A 15,783-nucleotide genomic window follows, 5' to 3' on the forward strand; every position below is an offset into this window, starting at 1 on the left:
ATATATGGGTGACCTTAGTAGATTCTCCACAATGGCTTCATGACATTTACAAAAAATTTGAAAAATAATTTCTCAAAAATTACTGAACAGATTTAGACCAAATCACTAAAAGCACGCTTTCCAGATCAAGATCTAGAGTTTTGCCAAATTTGGTATAATTCCATTTAGCAGTGTTTGCTGTATCACTGTTGAATTTTATGTCATGACACAGAGACTAACATTTTGGAAATCTCCTTTATTACCAGCTCACAGCAACAACTTAAGAATATAGAACTTCAAGAACATTCTAACAAGATATAAAGTCCCCTCACAACCAGCCTTCTCTCTACTTAGTTTCTCCTGCTCACAAGATAAGTACTATATCTTTTTTCTGTACTATCTTCTTTGTTCGAATTACTTATGCCTTATCCCCCTTACCCCTCACTTGTGGGAAAAATACTTCATGGTTTGTTCTTTTTATTGAATAAATACTAGTATTTTATTTAATTAATCCTTTTCTGATCAATTCCCTTAGGGGGAGGGTGGTTCTACCACGTTATTTTTACCCAGAGAGGTATTTTTTCTTTCTTTAATGACGGGACGGTGTTTTTCCCTCTGTACCCGGCATATCTTTTTTACAGCTATTCCAGCTGAAAAAAAATGATTATGCAGCAGGCCAGTTTTCCTTTGAAAGCCGGCGCTACGCCTCTATTGCCATAGCAGTGGGAGCCTCTGTGAGGAAAGCATTGTACGGCAAGCCGACTTTCTTTTGAAAGCCAGCTCACAGAGCGTGCCTTCCGTTTCAGATGACTATATACGCAAGCTCACTAACCAGCTCACGGTTGCCTGGCAACCAGCACAGCACTTCTACAGTGTCCCTCAACCTCTAAGCAACCGCTGATATCTGATTTTGTAGCAGCTGCCAGCATATTCTGATTTGCTTTCACTTTGGTGGTATGACGTGTTACGACCGTACCACCCAAACATTAAAAATAAAGAAAATTAAAACAAGAGAGCGACGATTTATAAAATGCGTGTGGCAAATTGAAGGCTTTAATAAACAAGAAAATTGGAAGCCTTCACAAAGAAGGGATTACCAGTTGCTGGCACAGGACATCCTGAAGGTTCAGATGGGGCAGTTAAGGCCCAGCGGAAGAGGGCTGCGGGGAAAAGCCAGCCTAAAGGAGCAAAAAAGCTGAAAGCCACTAGCAACTTTCTACCATGTAGACGTTAGGAGGATGGGAAGGTCAGATGAGGCATGGAAGGCCTCAATTTCTAAAATGGGCAATGTAGATCCATTTGGGGAAAATATGTTTGATCCCCTTCTTATCTAACACCCTTTGCCCCCAGAGTTGGTGCCTTCTCAACACACTGCTGACTAACTCTAATTGTGACTCTGGAAAGAAATTCCAAAAGAAGTTAGATCTTACTTGAGATCTGAATGCCTGCGCCCCTGCCTCCCGCACAAGGTTCCAATGACCCCTGATCTAGATGCAAAAGTGATTTTATTCATTGCCAAGGGGTGGAAATGACCCTCGAAAAGGTTTCGACAAGGGCCTGTAGTCTTGTCAGGACCATCTCTTAGACATTACTGGTCCTCTGACTAAAATGTTTGAGATGGCCGAGGTAGCTTTTCTCAGCGACACCCTTATTAACTGAAGGAACTCTGCCTCCTAGTGAATACAAATATTGTGCTCTCAAATGAGAGGAGTAGGGCATTCTTCTCAAAAACGACCCTAAACTGGTTGAGTTGGCCACTAAGGAAGGAGGCCCTGTCTCTCAGGGGCTACTATTTGGTGACGATTTCATAAGGGACATGGACAAATATGTGAGAGTATTTAGTGTCATGCAAAAGTCCCAGAAGGACATCAAGAAGGTGTTCCAAGACAAGGCTTTTGGCAGTGGCAGAAGAACAAGGGTCCTGTTCCTCGGCCGTGTTCAAGCTTCAACAAGACCCTTCCTGGGTTGTGGTTCAAGGATCCCGTATTTAAGCTTCACAACCCATGTAAGAGATTCCACTGACGACCCTTCATAGGCGATCGAAAGCAGAGAGGATTTGCCACAGCTACAGGTTTTAAAAGGTGGGAGGCAGATGGGTTACATTTTGTGGGAATAGGAACTTAGTGACTTAGGATTCTTGGGTTATGGACACGGTCAGGGGGTACAAGATCAAGTTTGGAGGAACCATGGTACAAATGAGGATTCCTCAGGAAATGGTGTTCTCACAGGAGGACACAATCCTAATGTCACAGGAGGTAGATGATTTATTGGTCAAAGGGGTAATACAAAAGGGAACAAAGTCAGGTTTTGTCAGCAACATCTTCCTAGTAGAGAAGGACAAAGGTATGAGGTGAGTGATGAATCTGAAAGAAATAGATGAATGGGTGGCCTACCATCATTTCAAAATGGAAGGAGTTCACCTTTTAAGGGATGTACTGAGAAAAAGGGATTGGTTGACAAGGCCAGACCTCAAGGATGCGTATCAGACCAACCCAATTTGACCTCGCATCAGAAATATCTCCCATTTACTTGGATGGGCAAGCTTTGACAGTTTTCCAGTCTCCCTCTCAGGCTCTCTTTGGCTCCTTGGTATTTCATCAAAGTCTTTCGTCCAATAGCGGCCTGGCCCTGAGAAAGGGGAGTGAAACTAATAATATACCTGGACAATATTCTGCTAATGGCTCGGTCCACAGAGGTGGTTTCTCATCATACAACTTCACCATACACTTACTAGAACACCTGGGTTTCATCATAAACAGGAAAAAAATCATGTCTGGTGCCGAGTCAGGAGACGCGGTTTCTGGGTTTTGTCGTAAACACAATACAGACAGAATTAAGGTTACCAGGGCAAAGGCTAAGGAAGCTTTGCAAGGAGTTAAGGAAAATACTTTTGGCGAGGATCCTGGGTTTCCCGTCCTCGGCGAACCAGTCAATTTTCCAGGCGGGTCCACTGTAATATGGGCTCTCCAAAGACTCAAGGCAAGAACGTTAAAAGCAAACCAGGAATCAAGGGAGGAACTACTATGGTGGGTCAAGATTGCTGAAGCATGGAATGGCAGAGCTACTTTTGGAGAGGAGTTGGAGATAGTAGTAGAAGCGGATGCCAGTTTAGAAGGATGGTGTGTGAGATGTGGCAACTAATCAGTAGGGGGACACTGGACAATTTAAGGGAAGGCACTTCTTAGAATTACTGGCAGGTTCACTTGCAATTCATTGCTTCTCCAAGGACTTCATGAAGTGTCCTATGATGCGAAGTATGGACAACATATCGGCAATGAGGTACGTCAATAAAAGGGGGGCCCTCATTCCAAGGGGCTTGTAGATCTAATAATGGTTTTCTGGGGTTACTTCTAAACAAAAGGAAGTTTGGTTGTGGCAGAACATATCAGTGGGTCATGCAATGGTGACTTTTCTCAAAATTTCAGAGATTCCAGCAATTGGAGGATGGACAGGGACATATTTCTGAATATCCAGTCGAGAAGGGGGACCTTCAGGGTGGGCCTCTTTGCAGACCCAGCTAGAGGCCAGACCCTCAGGCTTGGGGGTCGATACATTTCCTTCAGAATTGGAGGGGCTTAACACCTTATGCTTTCCCTCCACTTGCCATGCTGCCAAGATTACTCCGGCATGTACGCCAGAGCGGAGAGACCACAGTGGTGATAACATCCCTCCGGAGGTCACAGGCCTGGTTTCCAATCATGCTAGGAATTACTATAGATTCCCTAATTTTAATACAGATATTCAGGGACGTAATTCTAGGCCCAGAAGGAGAGTCACAACCTCTCATAGAGCATGGACTACTGGTACTGATGGTCTGGAAGATTTCAGGAGACCGTTTCGTCAGACGGTTTCCAACTCATATCTGAGTCACAGGGACCTGGAACAAGGAAAGTATATAGACTGGCTTTGAAGAAATTGGTTTGTTGAGATCTTTGACAGAATTATGAACCTGTTTCAACTGAACTAGTACATGTGGTTAATTACCTATCAGAATTATTCGCATCACAGCTCTCCTATAGAACAATTAATGTCTACAGATCAGCTATAGCAGCGGGGCATTGTTTTGTGGATGGAGACTCAGTGTGTGAGAGCTTACTGACTAAGAAAATCATGAGATGTGAGTACTAAACCAACCTACTGCGAAATATACTGCTTTATGGGATGTTAGAGATGTCCTATGTCCTATGGGTCCTAGTGTGTTGGAGCGAGAACTCTGGTCTGTCTCTGAAATGCCTGGTATCTTTTAGATGGATTTCGGACGTGAAGGGATTGGATGTCACTAGTAGGGCCTATCAACCTAAAGGGGCTTGCTTTTATTTTAAAAGGAGAACAAAGACTATGTCAAGTTCTGTACTCAATCCTTTTTGCACAGAATGAAAGTCTTAGCGTAGTGAAATGCTTGAAGGAGAATGAAAGGAGAACTAATGGTTTGAGAGGAAATGCAGCACAACTGTTAATATCTCATAGATGGCCTCATAGGGCTGTTTCTTCTCCCTCCTTAATGAGATGTGGGAAGGAGGTTATGAATGAGGCCAGTGTGGGTGTCACTGTGTTTGGTGAACATTCCCTTAGAGGAGCATCAGCTTCCAAAGCTTTTATATTGGGGGAGGTTTGCAAAATATGCTTAGGGCTGTACATTGGTCCGAAAGAAAACATGTTTAAGAGTTGTTATTTTAGACCTACCGCAAACGCAATTGATCATGTGTTAGATGAACTTTAAACTTGAGTTTTAGCTGCTGTGTCATGCCATAAAATTTGGATTTTTCACAGCCTGGTGGTCCGAAAATCTGGGTTTTATTAAAGACACGGAGGCTAAAAGTATCCCTCCACATTGATACCCTCCCTGATGGGTTAAAAGTTTATTTCAAATTAATTTAGTTTTTTCTCTCAGAATAAGAAGCCGCCTCTGTTTGGGATTTCAACTGGTGAAATTTTTTGTACTGAAGTTTAAGTTCTTTGGTGTTATCTTGTTTGCAGCGCCAAAAGAAGGGAGAAAGCTGTGTGTGGGGGGACTTTATACCTTGTTATAATGTTCTTGAAGTTCTGTTTTCTTCAATTGTTGCTGCTGTGGGCAGGAAAAAAAGGAAATTTGCCTAATCTTAGCCTCCGTGTCTTTAATAAAATCCAGATATTTTGCTTAACAGGCTGTGAAAAATCTACATTTTCCTATGGAAAATCGCACAGGGCAAACATTCTGGAAACCCTCTTGTGGGATCTGACATATGATGGATGTCAGTGGCGGAACCAGAGTATGTAATGATTGATTTGGAATGTCTAATGCCTTTGGCGTTCTTGGTTTGGTAGTTGTGAGAAGACCCTGGATCTGACGGGTGGATGAGGCATTTGTTATTTACATCTTACAAAAAAGATATTAAAAGATAATTCCCGAAGGTGCCTCTTCATTTCAATGGGGATGTGTTGCAGGAACAACGCATGAAGAAGGGGATCGCTGTGACAAGTTAATCAAATGAATCTGATGACTCAACCCCAAGGGTTTTGTTTCATGGTATCTGGATTCGAGTGGCGTGCGGTCTATTCCAGCCCTTAGACTCTATGTGAAGAGCTTGCTCCACATTTGATGGATTTTGGGTACAATAAGCGAAATTGTGCCTGTTTTGCGGGCACAAGGAGGTATGAGGTCAGTGCGTGCCTTGTGATGTGTCAGGTTCATGAGCGAGGAAGGTCACAGAGAGCTACGCACCTGCGAGGAGGAGCAGGACAGGTTATGTGGGAGCCGAGGTATCTATTGTTTTCGGACGTTCTATGTGACGAGAGCAAGTGTTGTTTTGGTGGAGCTCTGGAGACAATATCTCTAGCGAAGTGTGCAGTGATGAGAGGAACAGACATGCTCTCACCGTAAACTGGAGTCCTGGCTAGTCCTGACATGCCTGAGGTGATGTGCACACCTCAGAATATCTAGACTGCTCGCTGGGCAGTGGAGTATAGGCATGCTGGCGATGACACACACAACAGTAGTGATCTCCTCTGAGGTTGTGTGTAGGCACAGGCATTCCTGCAGTAACACGATCACCTGAAGTAATCTTGTCGCACACTGGATGTAATCTTCTCTGTGTTTGTGTGTCGGCATAGGTGTGCCTGCGGTGACACGCACACCTGAAGTAATCGCATCTCCCATTGTGTGCAAATTATCACTTTGTTGAATATTGATGGGCTTTCATTTTGGAGCGTGACTAAGCTGGAGTAGCTCTAGCGTCCCAGCAGTAATATACACACCTGGAAAATTAAAACCTGATGTTGAAGGATAGTTAATTGTGCAGATGTATGATCAGATCACTGGCCTGCTCAGGAGTGTGCATATGCACCTAGTCTACAACATTCTGGCTGGCTAGCTTGTCATCAGGAGACAAGTACTTTGTAGAATTCCAGGTAATGTAGAGAGTTTCAGGTACTGTGGCGTGTTCCTTCTACATTATTCCAAGCGGGTGAGGGTTATAGTTGTAGAGTGCTATGCAGAACATATCTCCTATGCAATTTTCTCTGTATGTCACCAGGAAACCTGTTTTAACATGGTCAAATTGGAAGCAGGTTTTTTTGCACTATGTAAGGCTTTGTGGAGCCTCATTAAGTGCGGAAAGAATAAAACGCTCTCCTTCTGCATTATCTAGGCTCAGAAGGTCAGGAGGAATAGGAACATCTAACTGATCTGCAGGAGGAGGAGGAGGCAGACGGCTTTAATGAATATGAGGTGTGCATAAAAAAATGGAAAAACATTACCAACCAATGATTAGTACCATACTGGAGAGATACCACTTTGGTAAGAAGGTACAAAGGTCACAAGAGTCAGTGGAGGACAATGTAAATGACCTGATAAACCTTGATTCCACATGTAAATTTGGAGGAAGTATTGAAGAGAGAATAGGGATACATTTATGTTAGAGTGAGCGACGAGATCTGGCTAAAAGATTATCCAAAACCGGAGGATATTTTATCGGGAGCAAAAAAATTAACATTCATTAGAATCTAATTAAAAGGACCAGTGTGGGAAGGAAGCGGAACCAAGGGTTACTAAGTAACATTGGAGGACGTCAAAGGTGAGAGTGGACTCAGAAAGAAACTCACTGGAAGATGCTTTAGGTGTGGTATGAGTGATCATTTGGCCAATAATAAAAAATTGTCCAGCCTTGGTCGTGATTTACAGAACTTGTGTGTCATTGTGCAAAACATTTTAGAACAAAGAAAATGAAAAATAAGGTAAAATGGTGGGTTTGGATAGTGACCAAGATGACAATTGTTATGGTGAATTACAATGTGGACAAATTGTATTGCAGGATCATGATCCTGGAAAATGGGCCTGGGTGAATGGCATAAAGTTGAAAATACTGTTTGATTCAGGTGCAAAAATGACTTTGGTTCTGAAATCATTCTATGACAAACTGCTGGCACCAAGGGTGAAAATGTTCAAACCTGACATAAAGCCATTGGTATATGATGGCCAACCAATAAAATTAGCAGGTTATTTTTTGGGTGAGTTGGAATTTTAAGGTCGGTTAACTGCAGGAAAAATTGATGTTTCATGTAAAGCATAATTAGTTAGGTCACCAAAGGGATCTGGAAGTTATGCTAGATTCCAATAGTGAAGCATCTATTGTATTGAGAAGGAGGACGGAGGCGCCATACAGTGCTGCAGGATGTCAGTTTGGGGTTGTGCAGGGTGTGGGAGAAAGGGAACAATCACATGGATGGGCAGAGGAAATCAAAGATGTTTTTAACAATATGTTGGGTTGTCTCACTGGGTATGTGCATAAGATTGAGTTAAAGGATAATTCTAAACTGGTGGTGTGCAAGGTGAGGGGAGTTCCTCTATCTATGAAACAAGCCATGAAGGAGGAAATACACAGACTTTAAGGGAAAGGCATTATCCCGGAGGTGGAAGCAACAGAATGGATTTCTCCAGTAGTTTTGGCGAAATAACCCTCAAGGGAGATTAGATTTTGTGTGGACATGAGGGGGCTCAATAAAAAGGTTGTTTTCAACTGGTACCCTTTGCCTAACATAACCAAAATGCAGGCTCAACTGGAAGGTGTGTGTGTGTGTGTTTTCTACCCTAGGCCTGTGTAGTGCATATAATCAAATAGAGTTGGAAGAGGGTTTTATATCTCTTGTGGCCTTTATAACACTTTGGGGTATACAACTTTAATCAGATGCTGTTTAGTTTGATATCTGCTGCCTCAGCCTTTCAGAGAGGGATGAAGAGTGTGTTGGAGGGGGTCCAGGGTGTCAAGATTTATAAGAACAATGTGCTGGTGTTTGGTGCTTCAAGAGAAGATCATGACAGGAGGTTATGGAAGGTACTGAAATGTTTTAGGGAGAGAGGTTTGACCCAGTAGCAGAGCAAATGTTGGTTTAGGTGTGAGGACATTGCGTATTTGGGACTTAGGTTGTCTGGAGCTAGGGTGGAAACAAATAAAGCATTGGTGGACACCATTAAAAACCTTCCTATCCCAGAAAATAAAGAGGATTTAATGTAGTTCTTGGGAATGGGAGAAAATTAACATAAGTTAATTCACATTTTTTTTAGCAGAGCCCATAACATGAGGGGTTTGTTGAAAAGGGAGGTAAAATATGTGTGGTCAGAGTTATGTGGAAAAGAGTACTGTAATATGAAGGAGGCACTAGCCAAGGCACCCTCATTGGAAAGTTTTAAAAAATTTGATAATACATACCTTATAACAGATGCAAGTCAGAAGGGCTTGGGGGCGATGTTAACACAGGAAAAAAATGGTAAGGAAAGAACACTAATGTTTATTTCAAGGAGTCTCAAGGGTTCAGAGTACCGATATTACGTGATGGAGAGAGGAGGTACTTTGTATTTTTTGGGCTGTCAAAAGTAATTGAGGACATTTTTGTGGGTCTGTCAATTTGAGGTGTTATTAGACCAAAAAACTCGTAAGGACATTTTGGGATATAAAGACTTGATGCGATGTCAAGCCAGATTAGTAAATGGGTGGTGTCATTGCAGAATTTTGATTTTAGAGGGAGGTACATTCCAGGAGTGGAGAATCGGGCAGCAGACATCTTGTCCCAGCTGGTGCAGATGAAAGATCATCAGGATGACGATGATAGTGATGGTTTGACGGAAGATCAGTGGGATCTGGATGAATGTAAAGTGTGTGAGGTAACAGATGGAGTTTTATAGGAGCATGAGTGGAAGGAATATCTGGGTAATGATGAAGTATTGAAACTGGTTTCACAACAGATGGCACAGGGTTGGAGTCTAGGAAAGAAAATGGTACCGTAGGTAAGACACAAACTTTCATGGCATCATGGACTATTGTGGAGAGGAACTAAACATATTCCGCCTTGAAGAATGAGTACTAAGTTAGTAGCTCTGGCTCATCAAGATCATTTGGGTTTTACCAACACCAAGGAGAGGGTAAGGCTGGATTTGTGTTGGCCTGGATTAGACACACAGGTGGAGAGAGTGATCAGGAACTGTTTTGAGTGCAGAAATAGCGATAAGGGGTGTGTGATGAGATCTCAACACATGGTGATGGTGAAACAAACAGAGAGTCCTTGGGAACAAGTGGTAGTGGATAGACTGGGTCCTGTATGTAATTAGTTTTGGCAGTATTAAGTACTGGTGACAGTGGTACTATACTCTAGGTGGCTGGATATAGATGTTACTCAGGGTGTAGAGAAAAAAATGTAGTAACATTTTTGAGTGAGGTTTTTCGTATGGAAAGCATAACTGATTTGTTATTAATGGCTAACGGAGTGCAATTAGTCTTGCGTGAGATAGAGGAGTTTCTGTGTCAGAGGGGAATTAAACATAAGAGGTGCGCTCTTTACCACCCTGAATCAGGTGGTGTTGTGGAGAGGTTCAACCATGTTCTCAATGAAGCCATCCAGATAGCAAAACAGGAGGCAAAAGATTGGAGGGAGGTGATTCAAGCACAGGTGGAGATACATTGCCATACTCCACATTCAGCTACAGGGAGATTGTTGTTTGCATTGTTCTGGGGAAGATGGCCATACTCCCTGGTATGTCCTCCATAGATTAGTCAGTTTGGTGAGAGGGTGTTGAAGGGGAATGATGAATAGATTGAGAGGCAGCAGAGAAAATTGCTGCAAAGTGAAGAGAACAGTGGTGACAGTGGGTGATTGGGTAAGGATATGGTTACCAGTAGGGTGAAGCAAGGAAGAAGGTTTTGACCAACAATGAGGGTGTTCAAGTCACTCAATAATGCGGTCACAGTAAGTGGAGAGCGCATTTGAAATTTGAATAGGGTGATGGTTTTGAGGGATGGTCAACCGTGTAATTCTTTAAGGTTGTGGGAAGAAAATGAAAGTGCCCTTTGTGAAAATGAACGAAAAGGAGTAAAAACTGCTGTTGAGGAAGAGAGAAGGGTTGGAAAAGGGTGCTCTATGAGGGTAAAGAATGCACCAGCGCATCTCAAGGATTTTGTGAGATTGAACTTGGGGGGAAAGATTTCAAGGTCTTGTAACCTAGGTATGTTTATGTATTCTTTTAGGGTAGAGTGAACATTCCTTCATTGTATGGATTTTACATTATTACAAAGTTTTGTATAAAGGGCCTTGTAAATGTGTTGTTCATGCAGTTTGCCAGAGGGAATTTCATGAAGGAATTTTGCTCTGTATTATTATTATTGATGGTGATGTGTGACATCTGACATAAAATGGATGTCAGTAGTGTGGTCAGTGTATGTCATGATTGATGTGGAATGTAGAATGCCGTTGGCAGTCTTGGTTTGGCAGTTGTGAGAAGACCCTGGAGCTGACGGGTGGATGAGGTGTTTGTAACTTACATTTTTCAATATTGATATTAAAAGATCATTTCCAGAGCTGCCTCTTCTTTACACCCCCCTTTTTTCAGCCCTTGCTTGATGGATCACCTCAAAACTTTCCAGGAAGGAGCTGAGGTGGATGAGACTTATTGGGGAAAATGTTGTGAAGATTCGTCAAACACACACTCGAAGTTATTAGCAAATCAAATTATCCGTTCATGTGGAAACGTGGCCCTAACTATACAGAACCTAGTGGCACAGCAAATTCATCGGCTATGGTGGTGGAACCCAAAAAATATTGTGTTTCCGGACAAATAGAGCATTAACACAGGCCCCACCAGCAAACATGCCAACATTGTAAAACTGAAATGTTGGCGATTTAGGGGAAAAACAAAAATTGGGTAAAAGTATTTCCCCATTGACATATATAGAAGCAGAGGCAATTTTAGGTGGGAACCATCTAAAAAAAAGCTATTTTTTGCTTAAAAATAAAATCATGAGCCTTTCGCCTGAATCAGGGTCTGTTGGCATGTATGCATCTGGCCCCATCTAGAGACACTAATGCTGTATGTGTCTTGTAAATGGGTGCTTCTATGTCTTGTCTGTGATTTGCTTTCAAGGGCGTAGCTTCAGGGGGGGGTGTTTGTGGAGTTACAACCCTCTAAAAATATATTATGGAGAAAATAGTTGGGTGCAAGGGCCTGTAGTAAGGTATGATAAAGTGGCTGTCGGATATTTAACCCCTTCTGTGCTCATGACGAGCTCAGCTCGTCATGACCACACCCATTTCTATTATGGCCCAGCACAGCAGAAGATCATCTCAAGCAGCCAAGGTGTTAAAGACCCACACTGACAAAAACACATACACAACAAACACTCTCTCTCTCATCTCTGTTTTTAAGGCCTTAAAAAAGGTTGATTCATTTGTAAGATGTTGTGTTTTAAGTGCCCCCTAACAATCCACCCTCCTCTCTCTATCCAAGGCCTCTTAAGTTCCCTCATGTACTGCTTCTCCTATAATGTGTTTTAACAAGATAACGCAGCATGACAGTTGGGAAATCTGTAGCTCACCCCCAATCTTATGTGTGACTGCCTGTATGTAAGCTTGTTGGTCTCTGTTTGTAAAGCTGCGTGTGTAAGGCAGTATGTGTGGTGTTGCTATATGTGTAGGCTGTGGGGTTTTAGGTTTAAACCTATAAAAACTGATAAAACCCCACTGAAAGAGAAATAGCCCTCACCAGTGAAAACATATAAACACTGAAAAAACACCGGCACAACCACAAACTAAATGCTTTTCGAAGAAAGGAAAAAGAGAGTGAAAGAGTGTTTTTTTTTCTTCCTGAAGGGGCCAATACCACGTAACTTTGTTATACAAGCTAGCAGTAAGAAAGACTGGGCTAACATTTTTCTGCATATAATATGTGATAACATAATGCCGCAGTGCTGCGTCAATATTTGTTGACATACATGCATGCATTTGTCTCTGCTAGTGAGGAATATTGCCTGCAGGTACTGTTCCTAAAGAAGCTGCACTCACTTAGGACCATATTTTTGAGCAAGTCATGCAGGTCAGCAAGACACCTTGCTGCACTGCACTTTGTAACAGTGAACGGTTAGGAGTAGTGGCAGAATACAGCACACATAGAAAGAGGATAAAACGAGGAGAAACACCACTTCTGGTGAATCTGGGAATGCGTCAAAATCCATATATGTTGTTTCAGAACACCTACGCAAGGCCCATGGAAATGTATCCCTGGGGCAGAGCAATGCAGCGCAGCTATTTGCACTGCATTGCATTGCTCGAGATTTAGGAAGCCACTTTTAGCCACACAAGGTGGCCTTGAGCGGCTTCATAGGTTTAAAGGCCATATTTATGGTCATCACACAGCGCAGTATGTCACCTTGCTGCACTGAGATGCTCTGCACAGAGCATCTTCCTGCACAGAAATTATCCCCTTAGGCTTTTTTTCTGTTTTTTTGTGTGCATCACACATAGAAAGAGGAAACAAGCATTAGCAATTCATTTGTTTAAACTATGTAAAGAATAAAGAGGTGTTTTCATCAATCATCGTACAGAAGAAGGAAAGAGGTTCCTGACAGATAACACAGTAGTGGGGAGGATGTGGCTCAGTGGCCAGAGCTGATGACCTAAGAGTTGGAGATCCCGGTTCGAGTCTCAGCGGCGCCACACAACATCCTGTGATTCTATGCAAATCGCGTAATCTCTACGGGCGATAAATTGTTAAATAAATATGTTGGAAGAATAAAAAGGCAAAATTGTATGAAAATATAGTTACACCTAAGCAGATGATAACAATATTTCAGCGGCGGGAAACTGTGGGAACAAGCATTGGTAAATGCAGGAAAATGTGCTACTGCCAATGGAAATGGAGGAAAGTTAAGTGGCATGCAGAGGATCCAATGAGAAGTTAGTAAAGAGAGGAGGCGGGTTGTAAGTCCCTTTTAAGTTTATATTAAAAACAATAGATTTCTCAAGCACAGTGCAGGCCAAATTAAAAATGAGGCAAAATGACATATTTTGCCTCGTTATGAATCACCTGGGGAGGCGTATGTTTTGGTGCATTCCCAGGTCTACCATTTCTCTTAAGTCTGGGAATACGTCAAAATCTATCGCAGCCATCGCACGCCAGCACAACCTCAACATCATCTCCTACGCGGACGACACCCAGCTGATCCTCACCCTCACCAACGACCCCGCCACCGCCACAGCCAACCTACACGAAGGGATGAAAGAGATAGCCGAATGGATGGAGAACAGCCGCCTGAAACTGAATGCAGACAAGACGGAAGTCCTCATCCTGGGATCCTCACCCTCCGCCTGGGACGACTCCTGGTGGCCCCCCGCCCTAGGCAGCGCGCCCAAACCAACAGACCACGCACGCAACCTGGGCTTCATCCTGGACTCCTCCCTCTCCATGACCAGACAAGTCAACGCCGTCTCCTCGTCGTGCTTCAACATCCTACGCATGCTACGCAAGATCTTCCAGTGGATCCCCACCGAGACCAAGAAGACGGTCACCCAGGCCCTCGTCACCAGCCGACTGGACTACGGCAACTCCCTCTACGCCGGAACCACCGCCAAACTCCAGAAGAGACTCCAGCGGATCCAGAACGCCTCAGCACGTCTCATCCTGGACATCCCCCGTCGCAACCACATCTCCGGACACCTCAGAGACCTGCACTGGCTCCCGGTCAACAAGAGAATCACCTTCCGTCTCCTCGCCCACGCACACAAAGCCCTGCACAACCAAGGCCCAGGATACCTCAACAGCCGCCTCAACTTCTACGCTCCCAAACGCCAGCTTCGATCGACCGGCCACGCCTTCGCCGCCGTCCCCTGCATCCGAAGAGCCACCACAGGGGGAAGATCCTTCTCCTACCTCGCCGCCAAGACTTGGAACTCCCTCCCTACCCACCTCCGCCTGACCCAGGACCACCTCGCCTTCAGGAAGCAACTCAAGACCTGGCTGTTCGAGCAGTAGCGGACCCCCCCCTCCCCTAGCGCCTTGAGACGCTCCGGGTGAGTAGCGCACTATACAAATGCTTTGATTGATTGATTGATTGATTGATGCTGCTTGGGAATACCAACGCAAAACAACTGGAAAGAGCTCCATTGCACATGTTAATGCAACTCAGCAATTTGCACTGCGTTGCTTTACTCGAGATTTATGAAGCCTCTGAGGCTTTATGAATCAATTTTTTTAGTTGGTGAAAGAGCGACCCAAAGAGGCCTATAAATATGCCCCCTCATTTTTATTTTTCCACAGGGGCTCGTAAATATCCACCCGAGTCCAAGGCTCAGCTTCCAGAGTGCAGCACCTGAAGCACGCCCCATGAGCCTTAAATAGTGGGCTCTTGCAGGTGGACAGCAAGCTTCATATTATCATTTTAACACACAGGCTGAGATGTTCCCTCTTCCTTGCTGTCACACCAGAGACAGGCGAAGAGGATCACTTTTTCCTGCACTTGCACACGCCTTCTCAGCCACCCGTCTTTGCAAGAAGAGGCAAGAACAGCGGCTATTCAGTGTAGGGGCCCCTCGCCTCCCACAATTCCCTCATATGACACCAAAGGATACAAGTGACCGTGTTACCTGTAGCTCCTCTGAGATCTCGCTGCTGGAAGCTCGAGCTGCAGGTTGCCGCTGACGGCCCGAAGTTAAACTGAGTTCTTGGTACAGTATATTCAAGCCCTTCGTCACACGGCGCTGCCAAAGGGGAGTTACCAGATGAATCAGTGACAGCAGTTTAATAATCTTCCATCAGCTGCCAGAGCGACACTGTGACGTAACGCGACCAGGAAGCGGAGGCAAGCTGCTAAGTGGGTGAAAGGTCAGCCGCCTCGAGCCCGGCGTCCTTGCAACGCTGCCCGCGCATGGCGATAAGCCCTGCTCTTTTCTCAAAATGTTTTTTTTCGTCGTGGAGAGGCAGCTGGGCTAAACTAATTGTCACCTAACAATTTTAGGCAGTTTTTTTAAGGCAATATTGTCACATATTGAGCCGCTTGATACACACTATCAACGGCAGCACGTTACAGAAAGGACAGCCTGACCTGCAGTGCACCCAGCAGCGTGGAGTGACCTGAGGGGGAAACTTAATAGCCAGAGACGTTCAGGTCAAGGCTTTTTCAGCATACCTTCCCGCTGTTCAGTACAACTGCTTTATCGACGAGTGTCTTAATGTTTTATGACTCAAACCTGTAATTGAACTTTGTTTTGACAGGCACGTGTTGTGTTTTCCCTCCGAGCCCCTTCTAAATATTATTAGTGGGGGGCGTGGCCAAGATGGCGGCGGGATAGGACGAGTTTCTCTGTCCCTCCGGCGCCGCCTGATTTAAGCTTTGTATGTCACTCCTATTCAGAGGCGCAACTAGAGCCACATTTCGGGGGGGGGGGGGGGGGGGGGGGGCTAAGAAAAAATTTCGGGGGGGGCTGAACTTTAATCAGTAGGCAGAGTGGAGCGCAGAGTCGAGCTGCAGGGGCTCTTACAAGGGCTGAAACAATAACAATGCCTAATTA

The 15,783-nt window shown here is 44.2% G+C and overlaps 1 protein-coding gene across 2 annotated transcripts in view; it reads right to left on the minus strand.

The window, feature by feature from the left end:
• The window catches only part of BBOX1 (gamma-butyrobetaine hydroxylase 1), a 569,466-nt gene extending 554,538 nt beyond the window's left edge, over positions 1–14,928 (minus strand). For both annotated transcript variants that reach the window (XM_086959483.1, XM_086959484.1), the window contains exon 1: positions 14,860–14,928. The gene's annotated coding sequence lies outside the window, so the exon portion shown is untranslated. The remainder of the gene's footprint in view (positions 1–14,859) is intronic.
• Positions 14,929–15,783: the final 855 nt, after the last annotated feature.

Source organism: Lissotriton vulgaris, chromosome 2_2 (genome assembly GCF_964263255.1).
Source record: "Lissotriton vulgaris chromosome 2_2, aLisVul1.2, whole genome shotgun sequence".
NCBI lineage: Eukaryota > Metazoa > Chordata > Amphibia > Caudata > Salamandridae > Lissotriton > Lissotriton vulgaris.